Source organism: Hemicordylus capensis, chromosome 4 (genome assembly GCF_027244095.1).
Source record: "Hemicordylus capensis ecotype Gifberg chromosome 4, rHemCap1.1.pri, whole genome shotgun sequence".
NCBI lineage: Eukaryota > Metazoa > Chordata > Lepidosauria > Squamata > Cordylidae > Hemicordylus > Hemicordylus capensis.
The window spans coordinates 191,619,957-191,645,050 of NC_069660.1; the positions used below are offsets into that span (position 1 = coordinate 191,619,957).

General features: G+C 42.3%; 1 protein-coding gene across 6 annotated transcripts in view; it reads right to left on the reverse strand.

Moving 5' to 3' along the window:
* The window catches only part of CDH18 (cadherin 18), an 896,981-nt gene that overhangs the window by 713,299 nt on the left and 158,588 nt on the right, over nucleotides 1-25,094 (reverse strand). The window contains exon 2 of one of the 6 annotated variants that reach the window (XM_053243961.1): nucleotides 8,865-8,984. The exons of the other annotated variants lie outside the window; for them this stretch is intronic. The gene's annotated coding sequence lies outside the window, so the exon portion shown is untranslated. The remainder of the gene's footprint in view (nucleotides 1-8,864; nucleotides 8,985-25,094) is intronic. 6 annotated transcript variants of the gene reach the window in all.

The following is a 25,094-nucleotide window of genomic DNA, read 5'->3' on the forward strand; positions in this document are numbered from 1 at the left end:
TCCTGCCTGCAACCTTGGAGAAGCTGCTGCCAGTCTGTGAAGACAATACTGAGCTAGATAGATCAATGGTCTGACTCAGTATATGGCAGTTTCCTATGTTTCCTATGTTCCTATGAGGGGGGCAAAACTGAACTGGCCTGGTGTTGTAGAGAAGACTGTACCATTTCCAGCTGCTGGTGGGGATACTATTTTTATGTGGCATGCTGATGTAAAAAAACAACAACCCTCCCTCATTGGTACTTTGAGCTCACAGGGGTCTTTCTTTGTCACAGCACACTAATGGTTCTCTTGCAACTCTCAGTATGCCCTAGGACAGGGATGGGGAACCTTGGCACTCCTGCAGATGTTGGCCTACAATTCCCATAATCCCTAGCTATTGGCCTCTGTGGCTGGGGATTATGGGAGTTGTAGTCCAAAAACAGCTGGAGTGCCAAGGTTCCCCATCCCTGCCCTAGGACATGGTCAAAAATTACTGTTCTGCTTCAAGCTCCTGGCATGAGAGAAAATGCTCGCTGCTGCAAGTGAAAGGTCTTTGGATAATTATCTATAACGATAATTTGTTTCACTTTCTTTCTGATCTACAATACAGTAAATATATCCATAGGGTCAACACAGAGAAGGAAAACTGGATGATGGACCAAAAACTGGTCCAATGATGGACTGGTCTGGTAGCCGGGAGAGTGTAAAGCCGATAAGAATACATATCATATATAAGATGTACACTTCATAAAGAAGACCACTCTCTTGCACTCTGGAATTAATTCACACATAGGCCGAGATTCAGGCAACGGTCTCTTGAAACTGCTTCCTGCCAAAATGAACAGGAGTAATAGACACCTCCCGTTTTCCAACGTATCTGTCACTTTTGCTTTGTTTGTTGCCACAAAATGTTGTGTTGGGAATGTATAAAGTGTAAATATGCACATTCCTTGAGCTCTATACAGTGTTGCTTTACTGATTAACCAGTTAACAAAAACACAGGTCTGCAGTTAGCAAAGCAGGAATACATACTGAGCATGCTCAGTAACCAAAACTAAATAGACAACTTCAGCAACCTAGAGAAAAACTCCTAAACTACAGATATGCTACATAAACTGTGGGTCATGTAGGCTGCCAGGTCATGAAAGTACTTCACCATGCTGATGTCACAATACTATTGAGGCCACTGGAGCTAATGTGTATGTCAGGTGATCCACATTTTCCGAGATTTTACTAGGGCTGAGCCAAAGTGACACCCAATTTTGCCCTTTCCATTAACTGGCTGTTACTTGTGGTAGGGGGAGATTTGAGCAATTTTTGTGGGGGTGCAAAATGGGGTGAAGTTGGCAATCAAGCTAATGCTACCAGTCCCAACAGCCCCCAAAGTCAGAGTGCCTTGTGGCCACTATTCTTTTTCATTCCCTGATTTCAGAAGGGTGCTGCTCTTCTTGCCCTCAGTCACTCTAGGAAATCCTGGGAAGACAAAAGGAAGAAAGCTACAGGTGGTTGATACTTTGGAGAGTGCTGTGTCTGTCACTGTCAGGATCCCAAAACGCTCAGAAGCAATAGAAAAGGTAAGCTAGGAATCCCTTCCCAACCCCTGAAATCTGCAAAACAATAAAAAATAAGCTAAGAAAGAACTTTCAGCTCAGCCTTAGTAGGACATATTACCAATACTTCCTGCATTCCTTCCTATACTGTTCCTGCTGGAACAAAGGAATAACAACTCTATAAGCCACTCCCACAACAAACAACTGAGTTGCCATGCCCCGCAAAATTCCGGGTTTCAACCAGGTTTTAAGCATCTCACCCAGATTGCTTAGCCCACCCAGATCCACCCGGATTTCAGCTTTCTTTTCTTTTTTCTTTTTTAAAAAGCTAAGCTCTAGCCCTTGTAGAAGTGGAATTATGGAGCAAAACGTGCAGTCATTATTCTGCTCAAAAATTATTTTCAAGCCAATTTGCATAATATGCAAATTAGGCACCCAGATTTGGAGAGCCAGAATATGGCAACCCTAACTGTAGAGGAAGAATGGCAGTTCAGTCCCCAAATAGCAAAACCAAACCAGTTTGGTGAGAAAGCAGCAAAACAAGAGGCCACGAGACAGTTCTTTAGGACTGAAGAACCAAGATTTATTTCAGAAGGTAACAAACAAATTGAAAGAGAGCCTGCAGTTTATTTTACCTGCAGCTCATGGCTGAAGAGAGAGAGACTAAAACAAACAGCCATCCCAGGGAGAGACTAAATAGAGACTAAAGCCTCTGTCACAACAAAGAGCGGAGGAGTCCCGCACTTGTCATCCATGACCCTGAAGCCCCCCCAGTGGTCACTATGAGACTTTGCCGCTGAGAGCAGATGCTACCAGGGTCCCAGCTCCAGCAACAATATGCATCTGATTTCAAGCATTCAATTTGCTTGACTCCACCTAGTATTATTTTTCAGATAGGATTTCAGTTGCTAACATTAAATCAGCATTGGAGATAAAGCGTTGAGCAGTACTTACATCTTTGGCTCCACTGATGGAGTAATTTAGAACTATCACCCTCTGGTTCTTCTATACTCTCACTAATATGGGTTGCTGATATACCAACTGTCCCTGATAGATAGATAGATAGATAGATAGATAGATAGATAGATATATGAAATTTCTATACCACCCTTCCAAAAATGGCTCAGGGCAGTTTACACCAAGAAATAATAAATGAATAAGATGGATCCCTGTTCCCAAAGGGCTCACAATCTAAAAAGAAACACAAGATAGACACCAGCAACAGTCACTGGAGGTACTGTGCTGGGAGTGGATTGGGCCAATTACTCTCCCCCTGCTAAATAAAGAGAATCACCACATTAAATGGTGCCTCTTTGCCAAGTTAGCAGGCAAAGAACAGTTGCTAGGGACAGTTACGACCTGTCCCTAGTAAATCTCTAATTTTTAAAAATGTTTTCAAGATTTTTTTTTAAATTATTAAAAATTATACCCTGCTGTTCTTGCAAACCACCCAAGCAACTTCAAGAACAAAAATGAAATAACATTTAAAGCAGAACAATTAAATAAGGAGCAGAGCAAAGCAACCAAATAGCATATTTAACATCAGCCACCCACAAAAACTAGATGAAAAAAAGCTAGTCAATCCACAAGAAGTAAGAGCAGCACCATTGTGAAACTAAACATGATATTAAACTCCCCCCACCCCCCAAGTCAATTTAATGTATATCAGGTAGAGGAGAAGCATCAGGAATGTGTTATGGTGATGGTGCAGAAGTGCAGGCAGTGATCTTTGTTGTGCTAATATGGGCTTTTAAATGTCCCGATTTTCATCTGTGAAGTGCCGGAGATCAAGCTATTAGAATCCCAATGTTATCCTTAAGTACACATTGAAAATATGAAAATGCAATGTAAATACTCTGTTTTCTAGTACTATTCCTACTATGTCTTTGAGGGAGATATTGGGAATGTGTTTTAAAATGTTGCATCTGGTGCATTTGAATATGGTTAAAGGCTGTTAATTAATCCACATTAAGTGTTCTAAACATATGCACCCTAGTGGTGGGCTCTGCTAATTCCTTGAGGCTGACTGCACTTTCCAGCTCCTTAATTTAGCCTACTTTCTGCAGGCAATTGCCTGAGGGCATTGCTTACTGCTGCTGACCAAAGCTGAGTAGAATATCCATCTGCAAGCTTAGTGTGCTATGCAGACAAATAATTTGCCTCTCTGACAAGTGTTTATTCATGCCTCATCTCTAAAGCAGTAAATTGACCAAACAATATAAAAAATGAAAAGGGCAAAAGGCAGGCACATTTAAATGGCAGAGCTTGGCATATCATTTGCAATCAATAATTTACTCAATACATTTCCCATTGACTCTTTATGAGTTGTTGTGTAAACATTGGCATGTTTACTGCTACGTTCCCCCGGCAAGATCTGAGGATAATGTTTTCAGCAGCTAGCAGACTGATCAGCTATGATCATTCACAGAGTGAATATACTATGTCAACAATTCTCACAACAGAACTTTATTCAAACCTGGTCACTAGAACTTACTCACCAAGCTAAACACAGAGCAACAGCCATGTATGGTGGCCCACTAGATGCTTGACAGGTTTCCTGCTTTTGCCGCCTGTCTGGGACTGCAAAAGGAACATAGGAACATAGGAAACTGCCATATACTGAGTCAGACCATTGGTCTGTCTAGCTGAGTATTGTCTTCACAGACTGGCAGCGGCTTCTCCAAGGTTGCAGGCAGGAATCTCTCTCAGCCCTATCTTGGAGAAGCCAGGGAGGGAACTTGAAAGCTTCTGCTCTTCCCAGAGTGGCTTCATCCCCTGAGGGGAATATCTTGCAGTGCTCACACATCAAGTCTCCCATTCAGATGCAACCAGGGCAGACCCTGCTTAGCTATGGGGACAAGTCATGCTTGCTACCACAAGACCAGCTCAAGCACCTAGTAGGCCACACTATACAGCTGATGGACTCAGGCTTATTGTGTCTGCTTTGCAAGTTTTCTGGGACTAGACACCATAGCTGTAGTTGCCAGCACATATGGCCACACTCATGAGTCATATATATAATTGCCCCAATGAGGAAGCAGGTAGGCTCCCTGTAAAGCTGGCCATGCTAGTTGAAAGACAGGTACTGGACTAGCATTCAAGTATTCCTGTTGCCAGGGCAATGGGCCACTCCTGTAGGATCCTCAAGAGTTTGCAATCCCACAGGAGCAGGAACTCTCACGAGAGAGATGGAATTGCCCCAAATGTCAGCCCTTAATTAAAAAGAAGGGGGCTGGTGATGAGGGGGAAGCCAAGCTTTTCCCGAGGCATCCAGAGCAGCATAGCTATGACAAGACTCCGAGTAGCTTCAAGGGCAGCTATGGAAGCTCACTTTCTATCCATTCTATATACCACTCATGAAGGTGATGGAGAAAATAGGTGCAGATACCTCCTCCACTCCCTATCATCTTGTTCTGAGGCCAACAAAGCAAATGGAAACAAAGCAAAAGCAAAGCAAGACGTTTGGAAAGGAGAGATAGGCTGGAGGGCTGGGAGCAAAGTCACACTTGTGAAACAAAGGAACTGATCCTTGGAAGTGATTACTGCAGAGAGGAGACATTCAGTCAGGAGGTATAGGAAAGAAACTACAACTTGCAAGCACACCAAAAGGACATGACACTCCTGAGCATGCTTAGTAGCATCCAGACCTTAAAGATGAGGCCTACAAGGCCTCTTCTGTCACCAGTAAGCTTTCCTTATCACCAGTTTCCCCTCCTTCCAAACATTCATTTGTTTGGGAATGGAGGCTGGCAGGAAGGGCTTGTTGGCAAAATCAATACAAGCCAGAACCAGACTTTTTGTGGGGCTTGGACTCAGTTCATAATGGGAGTTATTAACGTTGTACTTCAACCACTGTTCCTATGAAATTTATGTATGTATGTATTTTTCAAATATGTAGGCCACCCTAAACTTCCGACTCTGGGCAGTTTACAACAACATAAAAGGGCGGCAGTTTTACCACTGCGCCACCAGGGGGTCTTCTGCACCACCAGGGGCTCTATTATTATTATTAACCCCTGCTAACTGGGCAAAGAGGCACCTTTTACCATGGTGATTCTCTTTATTTAGCAGGGGGAGAGTAACTTGCCCTATCCATCCCCAGCACAGTACTTCCAGTGACTGTTGCTGGTGTGTGTCCTATGTTTCTTTTTAGAATGTGAGCCCTTTGGGGACAGGGAGCCATCTTATTTGCTTTATTTCTCTTTGTAAACCGCCATGAGCCATTTTTGGAAGGGCGGTATAGAAATCGAATTAATATACCGCGCTTCCAAAAATGGCTCAGGGTGGTTTACACAGAGAAATAATAAATAAATAAGATGGATCCCTGTCCCCAAAGGGCTCACAGTCTAAAAAGAAACATAAGATAGACACCAGCAACAGTCACTGGAGGGATGCTGTGCTGGGGGTGGATAGGGCCAGTTACTCTCCTCCTGCTGAATAAAGAGAATCACCACGTTAAAAGGTGCCTCTTTGCCCAGTTAGCAGGGGTAACTGGATCCAGTCTTAGGGTTATATGGATCCAGTCTTAGTTTGTTATCCCATTTGAAATGATAATTATATCATATTTCTGATTGGGCTATTACCTGAACTGCCCAAAAGACCTTCAGCCACCTCTAGTTTAGACCAGTGGATGTACCTGGGGCATGAACCCAAACTGTAGCTTAATTGTATGGTTTGATTCAGTGGTCCTTTAGACCAGGGATTCTCAATGTGTGGGTCCCCAGATGTAATTGGACTTCAACTCCCATAATTCCCAGCCAAAGGCCACTGGGGCTGGGGATTATGGGAGTTGAAGTCCAATAACATCTGGGGACCCACACGTTGAGAAACCCTGCTTTAGACTATGTTCAGTTCTAGTTTTCCTGCCTAAAATAGATCATGGAGCAAGAAAATATACAAATGATTAAATTAAAATTATGCAAGTGTTGTAACATATTTTTCCTACAAGGTAAGGCTAAAGAGTTTGGATGCTTGAATTTAGGAAATAGACAGCTAAGCAGAGGTATGACAGAAGCCTAATGAAATATGAATGACATGAAGAAAGCTGAGAGAGAAAATTTTCTCTCTCTCAAAATACCACAAGCTCAGGACACCTAATGAAACTGATTGGCAGAAGATTCAGGGCAGACAAGAGTACTTTTTCAGTGTGTAATTACCTTGAGAAACCTTCACTACTAGCATAAATTGCTTTTGAAAAAGATTAGACAAATTTATGGAGGCTTGCTCTATCAATGGCTATCAGCTATGGTAGCTGGATCCTGATAGCTACTCGTTCAGGGTACCAGAGACTGAGAATAAAAGTGATGGATGCCCATCACCATCTGAAGACATTGATGGAGACTATAGTGCTTGAGTTGGCACTGAAATGTCAAAAAAGTGACATTCAAAGCAAATTTCAGGATTCCTCCCAGTCAGAAACATGTGAGAATCTTCTACAGTATTCAAATGAATTTCTATAAGAAAACTGAAATTTCTCAAGAGCTTTCTGTACATCTCTACGTTGGGGACAAATTGATGTACTAGCTGAACCTTACTGTGGCCCAACAAGGGATTTCCTAAATTCTTATATGCGTAAATACTTGAGCTGTTCATTAAAACGCATGGAAGGAATATAAAGTGCACGAAGACACACTTGTCATGCTTGTTATGTAATGAAATTGAGAAGTTATTTCCAAAACAAATTCAGTCTGGGGAAAAACAAGGTGTTACTTTATTGGAAAAGCACGTTATTGTAGGAAACTGGCAGAGTTCATCATGCCTTAAATTCACCTCTCTACTCAAAGTTAAGTGAGTATTTCAGGAAATTACTACTACTACTATGTTTTAGAAAATTCACTTTATAATATACATGGACTTGCCAGGATTTTTCTGGACTATTTTCAATTCCAAAATAATGGGCTAATTCATGTGATATTCCAGCCCCCACCTTAGAACTGACCAACATGATTAAAAGACCAACATTATCTTTACAGACATTCCAACACAATCCTAGTGCATTCCTCTATGCACGGGCAGGGTGCAGATTGTCCAAATAATCTTCTACATGCTTCATATAGGAGTTTTAAAGTAGTATTTGGTACTTCTGGTCCATTGACCACAATAGACTGTATATATACAGGGGCAGAGCCACCATTAGACGAATGGGTTCAAAGAACCCGGGACGCCGCCAATCAGGGGCTGCGCCTTTCAGCCTCAACACGCCCCCTGCATCTGACGTCAGATGTGGGGAGTTATTTCATTCCCAAGTGGGGCTGTGAGGAAACAAGTGTTGCAAGAATGTAAAATAATTTAGATATAATTAATGACATTTCTTAGGATCATAGTAATAATTCTATGGGAGAAGAGCTGGTCTTATGGTAGCAGGCATACATTGTTCCCTTTGCTAAGCAGGGTCTGCCCTGGATTGCATTTGAATCAGAGACAACATGTGAGCACTGTAAGATAGTCCCCTTAGGGGATGGAGCCACTCTGAGAAGAGCATCTTGCAGAAGGTTCCAAGTTCCCTCCCTGGCATCCCCAAGATAGGGCTAAGAGAGATTCCTGCCTGCAACTTTGGAGAAGCCACTGCCAGTCTGTGTAGACAATACGGAGCTAGATGGACCAATGGCCTGACTTGGTATAAGGCAGTTTCCTATGTTTTACCCATTTCTAGTTAAGACATGTATTCCAGATTCAACTGATCTTTGGATGCCTTTGTATTTATTTATTATCTGAAACAAACAAATGTTGCACTTTGCAAATATACCACCTACTAAAAGCACTGATCTTTTATTACTGAATTGGATATTATCCCACAAGATAGAAAAGCAAACAAAAAATACAGACACATATGGCAGAAAATTAAGGGGCTATTTTACATGTTCGCTTTTCTGTCACTGCCAATAGAGACTTTAGAAGCTTGACTCCTGAAATACACTGACAAAAGCACTTAATTTCAGAAAAGGCTGCTCAGTGTAAAATGGGAATTAAAATTATCCCCTATCATTCCTATTTTCATTTTGTCCTTTTGAATCTGCCCATAAACACAGTTTCTTCCCACTGTTCCTCTCTCTTTTCATTCTTTTCCATCTCCCCTGCAGAGAACAGCACAATAGCTTCAACTGGTGCCTAGAATGCTGGTAAGATGCTACCCAACTCATACAAATGCAATAGGAATTTTGGCCTGGGGTGCTCCTCATAAAAAATACAAAAGTAACATTGGCCAGGGGTGCTCCTAGCTGAAAGATGGTTTCATAATCAAGCCTGAGGTTCATTTACATTGCATGACACCTAACATTTTAAAAATTCTTATAACAAGGGAGAATGCCACAAATATTTAAATAGAAAGGCACTCACAGGAAAACCAGTTATGTATCACTTTGGAGATATTTGAGATCTATGTTCTTGCATTTAGTCATTGTCTTTGTTGTTTGTGCTAAGGATTTATGATCCACATCAAACCAGGTTCTGGTCGCACTATATTAGGCAATGAGAAAGAATGCTGTGTTGAAGAAGTGGCTTGCACAATTATCAGTTTATCACAGATTCTGTTAGGTGCAACTCAAATCAAATCTTTATTGTTACGGTCATTCGACAAGCAAAACACAAAGTACAAAAGCTTTACGTAAAGTAAGCTTTACATAAAAATGAACTTGGTCAAATAAAATAATAAACTGTTGAAACATAAAACAGAACCATAACACCCAAGTTCATCCATTACATAAAACAGAGGGCTCCATGCATTGTAATAATCTAACATTTAAATCAATCCAGCCCCATATCTCGCTTCTCAACATTTCTTATCCTAGTCTTATTAGCCAAAAAACAATACTTCGCCATGTTGTAAGATATTACATCCCAACCGTCTGTCAAAAGTAATTCCAGATAGAACTGTTCAGAATAACTGGGGTATGCTGTTAAAAAAGGACTTATATATCTCTCCCGCAAAGTTCGATAAAACTGATAGTTCAAGATAACATGGGCCATTGACTCCACTTCCACAGAACCACAAGGGCAGACACGCTCCTTATAGGGATCTTATAGTATCTCCCCTCCCAGACAACCATTTCTAAGGCATTACACCGGGCCAGCGTCAGAGCCCTCCGGAAACTAGGTACTAATATTTTATTAAGGTATCTTGCTGGGCCAGACAGTGATGTTTGATTACCTAAATAGGTGTCAGCCCCTATCTGGCTTCTGTCCATCTGTTTCTCCATATCCATAATGCATTGGTGCAGACATGATCTTGCTCTCCCATAGCCCAAGACAACTAAAGCATCGCTGGAGAAGCCATAGTAACTCAACCCCTTCTCCCCATAATATTTCCACCTAGACTTATATGTATCACTCAACACTAGGGGTGCTAGTCCTACTGGCTGAAAAATCAGCTTCAGCCAATATTCAAATATTACCAACCAAACACTTGCCTCCACCTGAATCCAGCCTACTTCCAATCGTAGGAATGCATTGGGGACATCCCGGGGTAGTTGGAGGACACTTCTCAATAACTTTGATTGGATTGCCTCCAGCCTGGCAAGGTTGAATAGATACCTAGCTGCGCTCCATAAAGGAGGGAAGGCTGGACTATGGCTGAAAAAAGTTTAAGGGCAGCCGGAACAAACTGTGCACCTTGCCTCCTATGAAAGGAGGATACCTAGCTGCTGCTGCCTTTTTGTATTATATATTCCTTGTGCACATTCCTCCTAGTATTGGTCTGGAAGACTATACCCAAATACTTAAACTGTGATACCTGTTCAAGTCTATGTCCATTCAACATCCAACACTGCTTCTTAGGTTTGTTGACAAAAGCCATCACCTTGGTCTTTTCATAATTTATGGTGATCGCCTGTGAATCACAGTAGGGCACCAAAGCATTAAGGGCTCTCTTGAGGCCAATTGGGGTTCGTGATAAAATCACTGCGTCATCCGCATATAGGAGTATATTCAAGTGTCTATTGGCCAGCTTATCAGGGTGAAAATCCTGGTTATTCATCTGAGTAACTAAGTTATTAATATAGAAATTGAACAACATTGGGGCCAAAATACACCCCTACCTGACCCCTCTACTTGTTTGATTTCATTTGTAAGATGCCCTTTATTACTGCAACGCACCCTTATTCTTGAATTTTCATGCATCTTAATTATTAAGAGTAACAACCGCCTATCAATGGATGATCTTACCCATTTCCCCCAAAGCATTTCCCTTAAGATTAGATCAAATGCATATTTAAAATCTACGAACGCAGCATATAATGTAGAATTTGACTTTCCTGTATATTTCTCGGCTAAATGTTGAAGTACCAAGGCTGGGTCCGCTACCTGCCCTGAAACCATTTTGCTCCTCTGCTAGGATCTTTTCTGTGCTAAGCCAATCTACCAGATTATTATACAAATGTCTAGTGTACAGCTTACTCACTATGCTAAGAAGACTGATAGGGTGGTAATACCCTGGCAGCTTCCAATCACCCTTCTTATATATGGGGACCACGATAGCAACTCCCCAGTCTTTTGGTACACATGCTGTCCTGTCAATATAAGAAAACAATGCTGCCAATACCAGGGTCCACCATTCTAAATTGCAAGACATTACCTCCGCCGATATATAATTGGCACCAGTTGCTTTTCCTGGTTTTAATTGTTTGACAGGCGAAGCAATTTCTGCACACGATACCAATGGCCATTCAGTTAAGGTGTCAATATTTAGCTCTGGAATCTCAACATTCGCTTCCAATTTCCTATACAACTTACAGAAATGCTCTTCCCAGGCTGCTGCTGTTATTTGACAATCAGACCTTAAAGGACGCCTGCTCTGTCGTGCAATAATATGCCAGAATAAAGATGAATTTTTAAGTTGAGCAGCCTCTATTAATTGATTCCACACAACTCTATCCACTTCCCTCTTTTTAGTTTTCAGTAGCTGTTTATAATGCCTCTTGGCTTGTACCAAAGCATAAGATGACATTGAACAGGGCTTTCCCACATAGGTCTGATACTGTCGCAGCAGCTTCTTTTTTGCATCAATGCATTCCTTATCAAACCAGATTTCAGATCGTGGAAAATTCTTTGACCCTCTCTTATCCTGATCCCGAGTCAATAGAGGTTGAAGCAGTGCTACTACTTTCTGATAGAATAAGGGAATTTCTGCATCTATACCCCCTAAAACTATCTCGTCATGTATCAGACTAAGAGGTTCAGAATGAAGAAGTAAAGTCACCCTTTCTCCCAGGTCCACTGACCATTTAGCTATAGATGGAAGACTGTCTAACATGCCTTCCCTAAAATTAGAGGGCTCTAGCCGTGGGAACCATCTACCCAGGATCAGATGTAATTCACTAGGTAAATGATCACTATCTGGGCGAGGGGCAATTCTGAATTTCCCCAAATAACCCAAAAGGTCAGAGGAAATAGCCATATAATCAATGGTGGAAAATCTGACACTAGACCAATACATAAACTCAGCCGGATGGTCATGTACCGTAGCTCCACTAAGGACATATAAACTCAAGCCACGGAATGTTTGTGCTAGATGCAGACCTGCAAATGTCCCCACCTTATCTTTAAATTTCCTAGCCGACAATGGGCCGGGAATATCAATGCTGGGGGATTGTAAATGGAATTTTGCATATAAGGCCGCATCATCACTACCCAGTCTTGCACTGAAATCCCCTGCAACTAGCAGGGCTGCTTGTGCAGACTGGAGACCCTGTATATAAGACTCCAGGGAACCCCATCTCTGGTTAATCTGGGCATTAGAGCGAGAAGGGGGGAAGTATACATTAATTTTCAAAAGTTATCTATGATCTAGCTGTATAATGATCACCATGGCATACCTATCAAGAGTAGGCAGCTCTTCGACTTCGGCCCTTATTGAAGATGCAATAGAAATAGAGAGCCCTCCACTTGGTCTCCCCCCCACTCCTGCCCCAGCCCCCGACACTGCACGGGTCACAAACCCCTCCATATATATGTCCTCTCTCAGCCACTACACGATTGATATGTGAGAAAGTTGCACAGCTTTCCCCTGATAAATCTTGCTAATTTGAATCCTTCCTTCAACATTTTTACAGCTGTTTTGCCTGAACAAGATCTTTTTGTTTATGTTACCTATCTATCTATCTATCTATCTATCTATCTATCTATCTATCTATCTATCTCATTTAAATGGTGTTTGAGCATGTCTAACCTGCCAAAAAAGGGCCCCCAAAGCAGTTAACAATCATTTAGAAACAAGCACGCTAATAAAAGCAATACAATAAGAAGGAGCAGAGGAACCACAGCACTCATTTCAGACCAGCAATCTCCAACTGAAAAAAATTAAAAATTTACCACAGCTTTACTGCGAGTTCAATTTGCCTCCAAAAACAGATGCAAAAGTGGATTTTTTAAAATCCAAGACATAAATCGGGCTAGGCTCTCTAACATGCAATGAAAAAACCGGATCAGGTGTGAAGTGCTCTCCAATATCTCACACAGATTTTGGTACAAATCCGGCCGATATGTGAACCCTCCATTTTGAGCCAAAAGCCTCATCTGGAAATGCTCCAGCTGAACCTCTCTAGTAGGGAATGTAACAAAGTCCTTGCCCTCATTAAGCGTAATGCTCTAGCTCCTTTGGTTTGCAACCCCCCTCTGTGAAGTTTTGTATTTGTTAGTATTGCTTCTTAATACTACAGTGTATCTATTGCATTGCATTTGTACATGTGTTTTGGAACTTATGTTTATAGAAATGTCTAAGTATGTGCAGGAGGTGGAGCAAAAGCAGCAGTGAGACCCCTGCAGGAGGGAAAGAGATACCCTGCTTGGAATGCAGGAGGGAGAAGGCAAAAAACGTGTGAGAGAGGTGACAGAAAACAGTTGGTTAGTTGGAGGACAGTGAGTGAAGAGTGGAGAAGGTGAACCAGAGGTTTCACCAGGTCTAGTGCAGAGAGAAGTGGGGCTTAGGTGGAGGCAGGGTGAACCTGTTCTCCAAGGCCTGTTCAGGGGAAGACCCAATAGCCCTCAGGAGGGAGGCTGAGTAGAAACTTTGTAACCAAGCAAGGCACCTGACCCCAGTGTGGAGAAAGGCCATTAACATATCTGTAAGCATTTTGAAATCACTGTGCTTATGCACTTCCAGAAGTAGTAACCATAATGCTTAAAGAACTGTTGTTATTTAGTCTTATCAAATGTGTTTTGTTTCCTTTCCCATCCCACCTGAAGAGAGGTCCCCCACACTATTACATCAACAAGGAGAAGAAAGAGTCTGGGTACCACTACAGGTAAGCTTCCATCCCTAGTTGCCATGGTCCTCAGTTGTGGGAAAGGGGGCTGGAATAGAGCATTTGAAAATGATTTGAAGATCTGGTCAGGTTCATGTGGAAGAAGGCAGTCCTTAAGCTCTAAGTCAAGGCTGCACAACTTCAGCCCTCCAGCTGTTTTTGGACAATGACTCCCATCATCCCCAGCCACAGTTAATCCCATTCAGGGATTAATAATCCCATTCAGGGATTATGGGAACTGTAGTCCAATATATGCAGGAGAGCCAAAGTTGTGCAGCCCTGCTCTGTCATTAGCACTAGGTTAGCACTATATGAGAAATGTTCTTGAATAGGTAACCTACTGTAACTCTACAGTCAGGTCTGAGTTCAGTGTCCTGCAGTGTGTCTGTGAGACTGGGGTAATACAAAGATTTAGTCAAACAACAGGATTATGTTTGCAGCTCACTCGCAAGAGCCATGGCATGACGGGCTATTCTTTGCTTTGGGGAACTCATGCTGCTTTACAGATTAGCACTATCTCTCTGGGTGCCTCTCTGCTTTTCCATGCTCAATGTGTATGTGTAACTATAAGTCACCTTTGGAATGTCTCCCTCCTCAGGGAACTGGGAAAGGTATAACAAGATGATAGTCCACTCTCTGAGTATTATCTGATCATGGCTGGCTGATCCACTTCAATATCAGAATAAGACTGTGGAGAGGGTATGGACGTGATCTCTCTTGCTAATATTAGTTCAGTATTTTGATTTGCAGATTTGGAACAGGCTGCTGATTACTAAGTGAGTCTGTGGATGTCTTGGCATTTGAATTCCAGGGTCCAAGAGCAATTTATAGTGTTCAGTTTATAATATATTTATATTATTTATATTTATATTATTTATAGTGTGCATGCCACAATGGCATGCAGTCCCAGTTATCCATGCTGTAAGAATCAGCTTTCACAAACAAAATTGTCCTCCAACTAGTTAAAGCTCAACATTGGATGTTATGGATCGGTGAAAGTTTTCCCAAATTGGTCCCTAGCTCCGTTGTTTTTACTGCCTGTGTCAAGGTCCTGGCAGCATTCTTGGGTCTCCTGGTTGTAGTAGTAGTAGTAGTAATCATCATCATCATCATCATCCAAAAATACCACCTAGATGCAAGGAGAATTAGAGAAGTCCTGGAAATAATAAAGCAGCAAATAACAGCAGCGTCAAAGAAGATTAGCAGATATGAAGCCAGAACTACACCACACAGGCAGAATCTCCAATTCCAGTCGAATCAGAGGCATTTCTACCAAAGCATAGAAGGAGAAACTGCAAGAAACACAGAAACACCAAATAAAGAAGAAACAGTGCAATTCTGGGGGAAATTATGGGACAATCCAATAGATTATAATAAAAAAGCAGGCTGGGTGAAAGAGGTCGAAAAATGTAACCAACAAATGCAAGATCTAATAATAACACCAGAATTAATAAGTGAAAGAGCAAAGAAAATTAAAAATTAGACTGTTCCAGGCGACGATGAACTGCATGGCTTTTGGCTTAAACACCTAACAAGCCTTCATAAACAACTATCAAAACAGTTCAATCACATTTTGCAAGGAGGTGATATTGAACAATGGCTAACAACTGGGAAAACTCATCTCATCATGAAAGACCCAGCAAAAGGTGCCGTTCCAAGTAATTATAGACCGATAACCTGCCAGCCAACCATGTTAAAATTATTAACTGGAATAATAGCAGATGAAGTGATGCAACACTTATTAACTAACAAACAGCTTCCAGTTGAATAGAAAGGAAATTGCCCAAACACCAGAGGCACAAAAGACCAGCTGCTGATTGACAAAATGATTTTAGAAAACCAATCTAAGTGTTGCATGGATTGACTACAAGAAAGCCTTCGATTCATTGCCTCACACATGGATACTAAAATGTTTAGAAACAACTGGTGTCAGCAAAAACATTCAGATATTTATTTAAAAAAGCAATGAGCATGTGGAGTACACAGTTAACAATCAATGGCGAGACACTTGGACAGGTTAGCATTAGAAGAGGCATTTTCCAAGGGGACTCACTATCCCCTCTGTTGTTTGTAATCGCCATGACCCCACTTTCACAAATACTAAACAAAACAGGCCTCGGATACCAAACAATTAAAACATCATGTAAAATAAACCATCTGCTGTACATGGACGATCTGAAGTTGTATGGAAATTCCCAGTCAGAAATCGAATCACTGCTCAACACTGTCCGTATATTCAGTAGCGATATAGCAATGGAGTTTGGACTAGACAAGTGTGCTGCATTAATAATGAATAGAGGGGAAATAACAAAAACAGAAGGAATAGAACTGCCCAATGGAAGCAACATCAAGAACCTGGAAGAGAAAGAACATTACAAATATTTGGGCATTCTCCAGGCTGATAACATCGCACACGTTGAAGTTAAAAGAAAAATTGGAAGTGAATACATCAGGAGATTTAGAAAAATCCTCAAGTCCAAACTCAATGGCGGGAACACCATATAAGCCATAAACACCTGGGCTATACCTGTTATCAGATACACTGCAGGAATAATAGACTGGACCCAGGCAGAGCTAGAGACGCTAGATCATAAGACCAGGAAAATCATGACCATCAATCATGCTCTGCACCCCTGCAGTGAAGTCAATAGGCTATACCTTCCTCGCAGCTCAGGTGGAAGAGGAATGCTGCAAGTCCATCAAACCGTAGAGGAGGAGAAAAGAGGCCTTGAAGAATATATCAAGGACAGTGAAGAAGATGCACTCCAAATGGTCAATAATGCGAAACTATTCAACACCAATGAAACAAAGCAGGCCTACAAGAAAGAACAAGTCAAGAACCGAGGAGAAAAATGGAAAAATAAGCCACTGCATGGTCAATATTTGCACAATATAACTGGAAAATCAGACATCACCAAGACCTGGCAATGGCTTAAGAATGGATACTTGAAGAAAGAAACAGAGGGTTTAATATTGGCTGCACAAGAACAGGCACTAAGAACAAATGCAATAAGAGCAAAAGTCGAAATATCCACAACAAACAGCAAGTGCCGCCTTTGTAAAGAAGCAGATGAAACAGTGGACCACCTAATCAGCTGTTGTCAAAAGATCGCACAGACTGACTACAAACAAAGGCATGACAAGGTAGCAGGGATGATATCCTGGAACCTCTGCAAAAAATACAAGCTACCTGTAGCCAAAAATTGGTGGGGCCATACAATTGAAAAAGTGATAGAAAATGAAGATGTAAAAATATTATGGGACTTCCGACTACAAACAGACAAACATCTGCCACACAATACACCAGATATCACTGTAGTCGAGAAGAAAGAAAAACAAGTTAAAATAATTGACATAGCAATACCAGGGGATAGCAAAATAGAAGAAAAAGAAATAGAAAAAATCACCAAATACAAAGATCTACCAATTGAAATTGAAAGGCTGTGGCAGAAAAAGACCAAAATAATCCCAGTGGTAATTGGCGCCCTGGGTGCAGTTCCAAAAGACCTTGAAGAGCACCTCAACACCTTAGGGGCCACAGAAATCACCATCAGCCAATTACAAAAAGCAGCTTTACTGGGAACAGCCTATATTCTGCGATGATATCTATAACAACTGACAATAAAATTCAACCATCCCAGGTCCTTGGGAAGGACTCGATGTCTGGATAACACAAACCAGTCAATAATACCTGTCTGACTGTGTAAACAAGATGATAATACTAATACTACTACTAATAATAATAATAAATAATAAACATTTATATATCACGTTTCACCAAAAGCAGTTTAACTTAGCAATCTAAAAGAGCAAACAATCTAAAGAGCAAACAAGAAGTTTTGATAATAACTAATTTACCTACTTTCCTTTCACTATAATCTTAATTATTATCATCTTCACAAGTTAGACTACTTCCACCACACATCCATAGTCTTGAATTGGAGTATATGACATCACTGAGGTGTCCCTATGTGTCAGTACAAGTGTACCTAATTTGGTCCAAATCATTAGGTAGTTCACAGGTTAGCCCACTTGCGCCTCAAATGTTCACACATCTGCCATCTTGAATTGGGGTGGATGACATCATCACAAACTTTGCTGTTGACGTGTCCGTACAACTGTACCAAGTTTGGTCCAAATTGGTCCAGGCTTTGTGAAGTTGATAGGGACACAAAGACACATACAGACACACAGAGACAAAGCTGGGTGATCTCATAAGCTTATTTCCCTTAAGGAAAGTAGGCTAAAAAAAGGAGACAGCAGCAATTGCCACTGAAGAGGTGGTGTGTGTGTTGGCCTGAATAGAGGCAATTGCACTCCTACTGCAAAATATGAGAGCCCCCACTCTCAAAGGTGCCTCTTTGTCCATTCAGATTCCCCCTAGACTGAGAGCTCAGGGACATCAGAGCTACACTCAATGGAGCTGTTCAGGCTATAGCTGCTACAGCTCCCCTGCTTCAGCTGTGCATTGCTTATGTTCAATAGATCGACTTCAGTTATTCTTCCAGGGCTCTATTCCATGGAGCTGTCGGAGGACAGCTGTCCCTTAGCTTTAGCCAGCAAAGCCTCAGCTCAAGTAGAGGTGCTTTCCCGGTTCTTCCCAGGCTTAGTGCCATAGAACAAGCTCTGGCAACAGCTGCTACCTCAGCTTGGAAGCACCTGGCTTGAAGAATTACAAGGATTGTCTCCTGAAACTCAACTCCATGGAAAAGGCTCTGGGGAGAGCCACCACAACTGAGTTTACAGCCTCTGTGCTCCAGCTAAAAAGCACCTGGCTGCTTCAGCAGCAATTCATAGTTCCAGCTCCATGGATCTAAGCCCAGGGAGACCTCCAGCAGCCTTTCTGCTTGAGCCAGGTGCTTCTACAATAGTTGAATATAGGAATCTCATCGCCGCCTTTTAGTGAGTTAGATACTGAGGTGAGTCTCATGATTGGTGAGACCCGCCTTCAGAGGCTTAGCCCGCTCTCCCCACAGGCGATCCCCAGACAGCCCAGGGCAGCCAGATCGGCCACCCACACAACCACCGGCTCTGTCACAGAGCCAACAGGGGCTGCAGGGATTGGGGGCTGCATGGGGCATCCTGGAGAGACCCCCAGGGTTGGGAGGCTTGTTTCAGCCTCCCGCCGGGGGTCTCCTCATTGGGGCTCTACGCCAGGGGTCTCTTCAGCCTCCTGCTGGGGCAGCCATGCCACAGCAATACACAATCAAAAAGATGGGGTTAGCAGAGTGCTCGCTCCGCTAACCTCGGCTAAGGGGAGGGGGAATCAGGAGAGTCTGCTGCTGGGAGCCACACAGCTAGGCTCCCTTAGCCCCCATTTTGCTGATCGTGAGAATCTCCTCATTTTGTTCATCTAGGTCAATATTGTCTGTGCTGGCTGACAGCAGCTCTTCAGAAAGAGAAGCATCTTTCCCAGCCCGTCCTAGAAATACCAAAGATTGAAGCTGCAGCCTTCTACATGCAAAGCCACTGAGCCATCTCAAAATTCAGCTCAAACATTACTTTAGGTGAAATTTGGTAGCAGATGAGTTTCCAGCTTGCTCAGTCAGAGCAAGCACATATTCTTGCTGCAAGTGAAGAGAGGGGAGCATCACCAAAGGGTAGTGCCAAAGTTTTGGGAGATGAACTGGGGGAGGTGGGGAAACACTCAGAGTATGTATTGGAATATGCCACTCAAGGTCATTATGCAAAGGCAGAGCTTTCTGAGCATTAGGGTTTTTTTTTTCTTTACAACAAGCAAGTGTGCAATAAAGGTATTAGAATGAGGCAGTTGACTGATTTCACTAAACATCTTAGCTGGCAAAAAAAAAAATAACCCACTGAGACAACAAGGAGCAAATATAAAAGGCTTGAATGAGCTGGATGAGAAATCAGCTATGCTGCATGTTAAAAGGCAGCAGCCGACCTTTAAGCAGGGCTTAAGCTTTACAAACAAAAAACACCATTGACAGCTTGCTTCATAAAGCCTTGGAGTAATGGCTGGATTCTAGTTAGTATGAATATGAATTCAAGATCAGTTTTTATGGTGTGAAGTTGCAGGTTACAAAGAAAGGGGAAAAGACCTCCATTGTCTTTGAACTTCCCTCTGGCTCCCAAAGGTACTATTAACATCATTGTCGTGACTCCTGTAGCCCAAATCTAAGACTTGTAGTGACAGCTTCTGAGAACTTTTATTGTGTTACACCAATTGTTGTAACATCACAACCAGGGATGTTCAGAAACCTTCTGAGGAATGTCACTTGTCTTCTGGAAGCTCATTTGGCTTTCCTTGAACATTCTCAGATATTTCTCCTTGAAAGGAACCCTGACATTCATTTCAAATTTCATTTCTTGAAAATTTGGGTTTGAAACTAATAACAACTGAAGCAGGGTGAGGGATAAACCTGAAAAAGGATTTGTGCCCTATATTTATAAATAAATTCAAATCTTACACCAAAACCAGAAGAATATTATGACCTGTGTGGATAATCTAAACTTCGCTACTTATTCATTCATTCTCTCATTTAGAAAATTTATATCCTCAGGAGCCATCAAGGCAACCAGCAATCTTTAAAAAATAATACAGTCAAAGAAGAAGAACAACAACAAAGATACAACAAAGACAAAAGCAAGAAAAGCAGTCATGATTAAACATGGAGCTGCAAAACCACAATACAACAGTAAAAACACATGGTCCAATCTATTAATAAAATACTATGTTGAAGAGGTGGGCTTTTACAATCTGTCTATTAACCAGCTGTCGAATGCAAGGGAAAGAGTTCTGGTATGCAAGGACAAGGCAGTGGACTGGAATCAGGAATATTAATAGCTTAATGAAATAGATACTATGTACAGAGAGGCAAGTGCAGACTGCTTTTCAGTGCTCTTGCTGCTGGCTGTTTGTTAGCCCCGCCTCTGCTCCAGGACTGGAATTCAAGTATCTAAAGCCACATTCAAAAGCTGACCTGGATTAAGGAATGAATTTACCAAAAAAACCCACCCCAGCAGCCAGGGGTTTCTTAAAGTTAAGTGAGTTTGTGCCCTTTTCCCCAGCCCTTTCCTTCCGTCACAAAATTGATATTAAAAAAGAGTGAGTCTTCTCAGAATGCAAGAGCTGGCTAGCAGGTGGCACTATGAAAATTGCATGAGATTCCTGTTCAACATGTGAACAGAGGGTAAGATCACACTAGGAAGTAGTGTGGAAGCCTGCAGGAGCATGTCTACGGGAATTAAGATTGTGTTTTGGAAACTTGTGCAAAAGCGTTGAATATCACACACTTCATTGCTGTATGGAAAGACCCAGGGACATTTTCAGACAGCAGGCTTTACTTGAGCTTACTGTGTGGTTTATCGAGAGTTTACTGTGAGTTCGAAGTTGCCCCAGAAGGATAATATGGGGAAACATCAGCATGTCTACAAGGTGTCTATGCAGGAACCAGGATCTCAGATGAGATAATATTTCTCATAAGCTTTGGCTGGAGCCCATCTGGTCTGAGCTTTGGGACATGGAATATGTTAGTGGAAAATTTGTGTGCACATCTTGCCTCACCTATTGACATAAGGTAAACTACATGGTATGACAAAAAACAGAGCTACTGCTGAGAATGGTAGCTCTCTGTTGAGTTTCTGTAGTGGTTTCTGCCCCTTCTGTAGATGATTGGCTGCTGCCGGTGACAGGAGAGAAATTTTCAACCTAGCAGAATTAGGGCATATAATAAGTTGTGCTGTATGTTAAGGAGATGGAAAAGAGACCTTTACAGGGCTGCTATTTTAAAGGCAGACATACATTTCATATAACATGTAGTTCCAGCTTCAGCATTTGACTTAACTTGGGCCAGATCTTAGAAAGTAACTTATCAAATGGATGTCCATCTTTATATAGAGCATATGACAAAGTATGTCAGATAGTTTGGCTATAGAGAAAGATATTGTTCACTCTAAAATAAATGTATCCTCCTGGCAGTGATAGGTTTCATTTGTACTATCAAATACAAATGAGGGTGTGAGGTGATAGTATGTAGTTGGTTATGGCTGTGTAGGTAGAATAGAATCTAAAGTAGGTATCCCCCCGAGGAATGGTAAATCCATAGTTGCCTAAGGTAGAAAAAGAGATATTTCAGAAAAGAAAGAGGAACATTTGATTGATAGGAAGGAATCAGAAAACCCAGCAGAGCTCCACAAGCTTCCTAACAGCAAGAAACAGCCCTTTATCAAAGGATGCTGAGATACACATCTGAATCAATGTGGTCAGACCAAGTGAATTAATAAAGAGAAACTGGTGGTGGTGTGGCGGGGGGTGGAAGATACAGAGATGATTCAACCAAATTAAGCACGTACTTACCTCTTCTCTTTTAAATCCTCTAAAACCAGTGGGATTTAAATGTTCTTAACTTCTGTTGGACTGAGCCCATTTTTATTTTATTTATTTTTGCTTGAGAAAGCAACACATGGTTGGTTGTACCACCACTTAGTCAATCAGGGCATTATTATGAGGATGGCCTCTGAGAATCAGTCTGCATATATCCCCGTCTGGAGGCTGCTTCACATTTTCCTCCCCCATTTCCTTTGAGACCACTGTGCTGCTTCCTCACACAGCTTCTCTCCTTCACCACATGCCTTCGTGGAGACCACTGGTGATCTTTTTGAAACTTGGCACTCAGAGGTACTCAAAGGAAGTATCAGAAACATAGTAAGGTTGTTCACATGATCAAGTGGGGTGGCCTGTGGGGAAGGCAGGTTCCTACCTACCTTCCCCCAGACAACTGGAGACTCTTTGGGGCTCTACTACTCATGCACCCACATGACCGGTGTGGCAGCGGACTCTTGAAGTGGGATCAGGAGGAGGAAGCCCTCCCACATCCCAGAATGTACCGCGTGGGCAGTGGAGAGGCAGCCTACAGCAGTGCAGCTGCACTCCTCTCCCCTGCCACTTTGGCCACTTTGTAGTCAAGACTCCGTGGCTGCCAGTCTCGCAGCCATTTGAACCCCAGCAGCACTCCAGATGGCCAAAAAGTGAGGTAGGACAAGCTCTGTTTCCCTTCTATCTCACTTTGTACCTGGGTAGTGGATCTGGGCCACGTGGGTATGGAGTTGCTGGGTTGGGCCACCTCCCGGATGTCCAGATTATACGAGCTACGTGGGTTAACTCTCTCCTACCCAAGCAACTCATGTAATGAGAATGGCTCACTGTGTCCGTCCTCTATATTGCTTCTTCCCAATCTGGCCATTCCTTGAACCACATAATGCCCTGCTTCTTTCTGGTCTTCTGTTCCATGTCTTAAAATTATGTGGGGGAGCTGTTTGTCTGAACTGTCCCCTCACATGGAATTGGAATTGAAATCCCATGTGTGGAAATGGTATGGATAAATATTCCCCACACAGCTGTGAAAAGTGGAGCTGGGTGCCAGGAAGGAAAGTGTGATGTGCCAGGAAGGAAAACATGCTCATTTCCCTGGTCATGTGATGAGCAAGACTGATTGGATATCTTATGCAAACCAGCCCAAAGAGATATATGTTAACACTACTTAACAAGGTTCGTTCAATTATAAACTATTCCTTTAAAACAAATACATGCCGATTTGGATATTTTTCCTACATACAATTTAATTATATTGTCTAAATTTAAGTATGTTTTCCCAGTGATTAGAAGTTGTGAAAAACTGTGTCACGAATGAAAACAACCATGCTACTTGATTAGATTTGAAAAGGTTGCCAACCCCCATCAAGCACTGCATAGATGTTTCCCTTTTATCTTTTATGCAAAATGACTTGTAGGTAATTGCATTCTCTTCAGCTAATGTGGAAGTAGATTTGATAGAAGTGACCAGAGCATCTAAGGTGCCTTTTGAAAAACAGTGCGACTGAAACTCAGTGTTTCTCCAACTCAAGTTTAAACATATCCAAGAACCATCAGCAACATGATGTGCCTATATCATATCCCTGCAAAGTAGGCAGCTTCTTCCACCATGTCACTTCAGGCCTTACTGTGGGCATGAGCATCAAGGTAGGGGTAGGGGATGAAAGACTGTTACAAGGTCCGTAGGAGGTACGTCAGCTACCATCCACCATGATTATGTTTGGGCTTAAGTGGGGGAAACCAGCGTCAAATAGGTGCAAACCTGTAAACAGCAATAAAAAAACCTAAAGACAGGGCTGCTCAGCTTTGGCCCTCCTGCAGATGTTGGCCTACAATTCCCATAATCCCTGGCTATTCGCCACAGTGGCTGGGGATTATGGGAGTTGTAGTTCAAAAACAGCTGTGGGGCCTAAGTTGAGCAGGCCTGCCTAAAGAGCTATGCAGGAGGCAGCCGTGACATGGACACACTGGAAAGGGCAAGAAAGAATTTGGAGACATGACTTTGAAAACAAAGAGTTGCTTTATTGAGTGGTAACAGGGATACAGGAAATGAAGAAATGGTTGGTTAGGCATGTTACCAAGTTCCTTTACTAGGAAGGGAGATAGAGGTTTGCAGGTGAGAGAGAGAGAGAAAGAGGAAAGTTGTTTGTCATATCTGCTTAGATCTCACTGGTGGGAATTCTTCTCTTTGGGGAGTTCAAGCTCAGAGTGAGCTCATTGGCACACCTGGGCAGCATGGAGGTGGGTGGGTTGCAGCGTCTAATGGCAAGGTACATGAAGGTGCATTGGCAGCAAGTGTGGCAGATGCAATGGCAACAGCAAGGCATGATCTCAAAAGCTAGTGTGATCCCAAGTTGCAAGGGGGTTCTTATGGGCAAAAACATATCCTAAGGCTAGGATGAATCCAGCAGATGGTCCCCTCTTAGAGTTCCTTGGTTACTTCAGGGGTCACTGCTTCTGATGGTGGGAATATTATGATTAAGTTATGTCTGGGTGGTGTTTTCCTGTATGCTCCATGACAAAGGATATTCAAAGAGAGAAATAACTAGAGCAATCACCTGGACAAAGGAGAGAGGAAGAAACATCACACCCTCTAGCACAGACTCTCTCAATTCTGATAATGATAGGGAGGAAAAGTTGGGTGGAGCTTGACTCAACCTTTGGAGTTTCTTATCAAACTAGGAGAAAACAGAGCTGGCATTCATTTCTCTTTTGTTCCTTTTTGAAGCATTCAGTGGGTCTGTTCTGTATTTCATCTGCTTATGCCATAATGAAAGCAGTGAGGGAATTTCCTTGGCTTTGGGGTAGGAATTTTGCAAATGAGTATTGCCTGAGTATTGCCGTTTTAGGAAAACACTTTGTCAGAACAACCATTTAGTCAGGCGTCAGGTGTTTCTCTTCCAAGCAATAATAGGGACAGAAAATGTCTGAAGCTTGAGTTTAGGGAGTACACTGAAGTGTCCCAAAATGGCGAATCAAGCAGGTCTGGTAACA